General features: G+C 47.4%; 1 long non-coding RNA gene across 1 annotated transcript in view; it reads right to left on the reverse strand.

Moving 5' to 3' along the window:
- Positions 1-3,003, reverse strand: part of LOC140691832 (uncharacterized) — a 419,111-nt gene extending 416,108 nt beyond the window's left edge. Inside the window, exon 1 of the long non-coding RNA XR_012067475.1 lies at positions 2,775-3,003. This is a non-coding gene — a long non-coding RNA (uncharacterized lncRNA). The remainder of the gene's footprint in view (positions 1-2,774) is intronic.
- Positions 3,004-6,000: the final 2,997 nt, after the last annotated feature.

The following is a 6,000-nucleotide window of genomic DNA, read 5'->3' on the forward strand; positions in this document are numbered from 1 at the left end:
TGCCACTGTGTTTTCAGTAAAATGACACCATGAACCTGCCAGCGGTCTTCCGGCTGTCTGGCTGCTTGGCAAACATCTTTAACATCCTTATTAAAATGTGGCCTGCATCTGCAGGGCCCAAACAGAAGATTAGCAGGGAGGCAGGTTCCCTGGGGGGACAGCTAAGCAGGGGCTTCAGAAGGGCTTCTGGCCCCACCCCATCCCGGGGGCGTAAGGCTGTGCTGTACTTTGTTTCAATTCATGTGTAGTTTCACCCCTCACACAGGGTATTTAATCCGTTTATATTTAACCCACCTAGCCCCACTGTGTGTGTGTGTGTGTGTGTGTGTGTGTGTGTGTGTGTGTGTGTGTGTGTGTGTGTGTGTGTGTGTGTGTGTGTGTGTGAGGCGCTAGGAAATCAGTCTAATAGTCAGCTTTTCCTACACTGGAAATTAGATGAAGTATCCGACCCCCTCTGGTCTGCACCCCTACCTCCGTAGGGTGCTGTGTGTCCTTACACAAAGGGTGAGGTTTCAAGGTCTCTGCTCTGTTTTTATTATCATGGCGTGCTGGATGGAACTCTAAGATGGTCCCAAGAGCCCACCCGTGCACCTGCTGTGTGTAAATAATCCCCTCCGCTAGTGTCCTTGGCGGGACATCACTCCTGTAATTCCAAACGTGAGGATCAGGTGTAAGGGAGACTTTCTACTGTGGGTTCTGAAGACGGCAGGCCCATCTGGCAAGGAGCACAGGGGGCTTTTAGGAGCCAAGAGCAGCCGCAGCCTGACACCAGTCAGGAAATGGGATCCTCAGTCCTACATCCTCAAGGAACTGAACGTGGCCGACACCATGAGTGAGCGCGGAAGTGTCTTCTCCCCTGGGCTCCCAGAGAGGAGGCAGCAGCTGACACTTGTGCTGAGAAACCCCCCAAGTAGAGACCCCAGCAACACCATGCCAGACTTCTGACCCCCGGGACTCGACGATAGCAAATCGCTCTGAGTCCCGGCAACTGCACCAATTTGTTACACGGCCGTGAAAAGGAATCCACTGCCTTTCCAGATGGCTCCACCCAACGGCGGCCACCACCACCAGCCCTGAGCCCTTCTCTTTCAAACCAGACTCGGCAGTTTCAGACACAATGGCATCTAGACGTCTTAGAATGAAGTGAAGATCACTCAAGCCTTCAGCTGGTATTTCAAAACAGTTACATGGAATGTGTAGATTCATGTGGGAAGATTTGCTGTATTTACAATTTTAAGGAGCTATAAAAATAGTTTCTTTCCATTTAAAAAAAAAAAAAAAAAAAAGAAGGGCTTCTGCTCCTGATCTCTATCAGAAAATTCTAAGTAATCAGGACAAATCAACTTGTAAATGAAACCTAATTTTCAGATTCCAAAGATGAAAATGGAAAGATTTTCCTTTTGTTTATTGGTATGAATTCCACCCAATGGGATAACCATGAGAGTTACGGCCATCAAGTCCCAATGTTCTGTCAAGAGTTTCCAGTCAGTCTTAACGCTGTTTTTGTCCTACGTCTTCAAAAGTTAAGAAGATGAACCTTAGTGATGCTCATTAGGGGTTAACATTACATTGTTACGTTGTCATCAATAGAAAGAAAAAGAAAGCCAATGTATGAAGGCTTTGCATTTTCAAAATTGTGTGTATGTAAAACCGTTCTGAGTAACACAGTTTCTTTACTTTTTCATCTCAGGGATGACAAGAAAGATTATACTTCTCTTAAGCTTTGTCTATCTCAGGAGCAATTCATTATGTTTGTAACAACAGTCGATAGTCATAAGAAAAAACATTTTGTGCTAATTGTACTAGGTAAAAATTTAGAGTAATACTGGTGTATCAAATGACCCCATTTTTGTTTTAATCATACCAAGTGAATGTGCTGGCCACCTCATTTGTGATTGGATTAGGTTAAGTATCAGCTGAGGTTCATCGGCTCAGTTTCTATTTGCATTTAACATACGCTGTTTGACCTGCCCCTTATAGCCCTGTTTGTGTTTAATAATGCAATTTAATTATATATCACAATCACACACACACAAAAAAAACAGAATGGAAGAGGCTCCAGTGAAATAGCTCATCGAACCCTCACAAGAAACTTCTACTTCCCAGCTTACAAAGGAGAACACAGGTGCAGAAAATTAATGACGTGTTCAGGACCCAAGGAGCCAGCCTGGACTGCTGACTCACTCAACCTACCTCTGCCACATATATTATCCCCCTACGAATCCTTCAGTGTTTGCAGATGAAACATACAATTTCTCATCTCACATTATACCTTTGCAAGTGTAAAGGAAAGAAATCTCACCTACAAAAGGTAAAGAGCAGGATGAAGGAGATGTAATACTCAATTCCAGCAGCCTACTGCATCCATGCAGGGTCTCAGATAAACTCGGTAGGGAAATGTTCAGCTCCTTGTGCTGACATTCTCGATTTTTTAAAGTTCTATTACATTTTTTATATCAGTTACGGTTTTAAATATTTTACCTTTTTTCTTTGCATTCTCACACGATTTCTCCAAATTAATACTGAAAAGTACTATGATATTTTAAAAGTACTGATTTAGTACTAAAAAGTATTTATTCATGTCCCAAATGGAAAACATTATATGGGCACTTTTGTAGCACAAACATTATAATAGTCTAGCAAAAAGGCAGAGGACTTTGCAAGACTTTCTAGTAGCCATGGCTGGGCCCTGAACTATTACGTATGCTAACTCTTTCTGTGTAACAAATTGCATGCACCGAAACTTGGCAGTCTAAAACAACAATGACCATTACCTCTCAGTTTCTATGGGTCAGGAATTTGGAAGCAGCTTATCTTGGTGGTTCTGACTCAGAGTCTCAGGTGAGACTGCGGTGAAGATGTCGGCCAGGGCTGCAGTCATCTGAAGGCTTGACTGGGACTGGAGGAGGATCCAGTTCCAAGATGGAGTGTGGACAGAGCTGGCAACGTGGTACTAGCTGGTTGTAAGGAGGCCTCAGTTCTTCACACATCTCCAAAGGGATGCTTAACTGTCTTCATGTTATGACAACGGCTTTCCACAGAACAGGTGATTCAAAAAAGAGCAAGGCACAAGGGACAATGCCATTTATGACCTATCTTTTGAAGTCACACCCCATCAGGTCCATAATAGTCTATCAGTTATCACTGGCCAGCTCTCATTAATGTTGCGGGAACTGCACAAGGATATGACTATCAGGACAGAAGACCCATTGGGCACCACCTTGGATGCTGGCTGAGCCATACCATTTCCCAGAAAACAATGAGAGAATTTTCAAAACCCACTTCTGGAATCTTGGTGGGAAAAGAAGGGTTAGGACTTAGTCTAGGTCTGGAGACTGGTTCACCTTGTACCAGGATGGCCACCAGTGCAAATTTCAGCATCCAAAGGCACATGGTAATTATAGGGTCCTTCTGAAATAAACATATATGTATCAGAGATCAAAGGTGACCCAAACCTGCAAATGGCTGAGGCTGCTAAAGAACTGTTTGGAGTCAAACAGATGGCAGTATTGTCCTTTCAAATGGTCCATTCAGCTTGGGGCAAGATTCCAGGCAGCAGCTGGGGAAAGAGAGTCCACCTCACCCCCTGGGAAAGGAGTTGGCTGCGGATCAGGGTAGGTCTGCAGGCTGTCAAGTGAAAGACAGGGCTAATCAGGAACCAAGGCACAAGCGGGAGGCTAATGTTGACAGTTGCCCATGACCCTTCCCGGAAATACTGTCTATGAGGCAAGGCGCACCAGCACAATTTCCTGAGCCCATTCCTCGGTAGATCTAAGATTCTACTGTGGAAAGCGCTGGGTCTTGATCTTGGAAAAAAAAAAAAAAAGGAAGGAAGATGGCATCTGTGGGCCTCCATCCCCAGAGAAAACCCCAGCAGGCTCCCAGACGTGTGTCAAACCTGATTCCTGCCCCTCAGGACCACGCTCCGAGACACCTAATGAGCGTCCCTCACACCGAGTCCCCAGCGCCCCTCGCGCCTCTGGAGGCTTCTCCCGGGCGGGGCCCTGGGGCTGGAGTCTGAGGTGAGTCCTTTAAGAGTTGGTTCTTTCGAATCTCATGGATGCGAGCCCCACTGGTATTGAGACGTCTCGGGGCTCCCTACCCCGGTGCACGTCCTCAAGGCTGGGGCGCCCTGTGTAAGGTTCCAACCCTTCCCTCCTCAGGCGGCAGCTCCGGGTTTAAAGTTCGCCCCAGGGGTGGCCGGGCGAGGGTAGCCTCTCCCGGTAGACAATGTCCCAGCCTCTCCCACCTGCTCCGCTGTGGGTCTTCTCTGGTAGGAGCCGCTCAGTCGGTTTGAGGGTTTGTTCAGAGAAAGTTCTCCCCGTGTGGTGGCAGAGGGGACGTCTCCTCACCCGCGGCCTCCTCAGCCGCGGCCTCCCCAATCGCCGCCGTCTTGAACCGGAACCGGAAACAGCAGCCGTGGTCGCGGAGGGGGGGAGGGGCGGAGGCACTTGGCTGCGGCAGCGGCAGCGGCGGCAGTGTCCCAGCTGCCTGAGGCGGCCCGAGTGCCGAGTCGCGGGTGGACGGGCGAATGGCACCTTGGTATCGAGGAGGCAGCTTTCATATGAAGGTAAGAGAGACTTACTGCTTCGCACATAACAGGAATCTGGAGACGGGCGGCGGCAGCCGTAGGTGGAATGGCGGTGGTTCTGGAATGCTCAGGGACGGGCTCGCGTTTTCACCGCACGGTGGTGTCACTCCAGGCCTCGTGTCTGCCCTGGCAGAGGTGAGGGGGCGGGTGTCATGGTCTACGACGGCCACTCGTTTCGTGGGAAAAGCAAAATCTTTCCTCGGAGGCTCGTAGATGGCCCAGAGAGAGGCTGTAAGACCAAGTGTGTATACCAAGAGGGGCTGGGAAGGTAGGAACGGACACAGGAGAAACTCGACAGAGAGACGTTAGGATTCACCATACACCAGGGTCTTCCACAGACCCCTTATTCGGCTCTGTAAATGCACACGTGGCTTTCCCAGAATTACCGTTACAGTTTCGCCCAAAGTATATTTTCCAGAACAATAGTTCAAGTTCCTCCATGAAAAATGAGAATTTATAGGGAGAAAAAAGAGATTAATGTTCCCCCATTTGACGTGCACTAAGCAGAATCTCAAATAAGTGGGTCTCAGAAAGCTTTACCTCCCTGTGGCCTACACTGAGCATCCCAGATTTTGTTTCCTCCTTCATTCTCATGAAGAGAATGGGGACTTAGTTACCGCCATAATGTGCTTTGTTGAAATATGCACTTTCCCAGCCTCCCTTGAAGCTGCAGCTAGCTGTGGGATATGGTTCTAGCTGATGAGACCTAAGTAGGACACTGCTGGAGGTTTCAGGGAAAGTTTTAGCTTTTTGCTCCAAGCATCTTCCCTCGCTCCTGTTTTATTTGAACCTAGGCCATACACATTTGGGGATACTATCTTGTAAATACGAGGCAATGAGCATGAGGACTCAGGGTACAAGCTGAAGGCAAGAGAGAGGAGGGAGACAACCTGGGATGCTCGTGAGAAGGTGGAGTTGCTGCAGCTTTGTCCCGTGCAGCCAAACCCCAGCATAACTGATGTGATTAGGAAACTATTAACCACATCCCAGAATTGTTGTTCTGCTGAGCATATTGTACAAAGACTGACCAATACTATTAGAAAGGATTTAAATACGGAGGGGAGGGTTCCAGCTCCTCTGCCATGACATTGTAAAGAGCCCATGTGCTGCTCCTTGGGGTGGGAAGGGGTGAAGGAGCCTGGGAGTTGGGGGAGAGTTCTCATGGAATGTTACCATAACTGAAAATAATTCAAAGAATGAAAATCAGAAATACTGTAAGCATTGCGTCAAAAGTGTATTAGTCACCTTTATCTTCAGAACACAAATATTTTAAATACTATGTCCCACTGTGGAATTTATAATCTAGTTTTTATTACTAATTTGCATTTCTTGGACAGGAGTTAAAATTTAAAACATCTTCCACAAATAAAGTGTATATCCCAGCTGCTTGCTACCCCAGCCGTCTTCAA

The sequence above is a fragment of the Vicugna pacos genome, chromosome X (assembly GCF_048564905.1).
Source record: "Vicugna pacos chromosome X, VicPac4, whole genome shotgun sequence".
In the NCBI taxonomy this organism is placed as follows: domain Eukaryota; kingdom Metazoa; phylum Chordata; class Mammalia; order Artiodactyla; family Camelidae; genus Vicugna; species Vicugna pacos.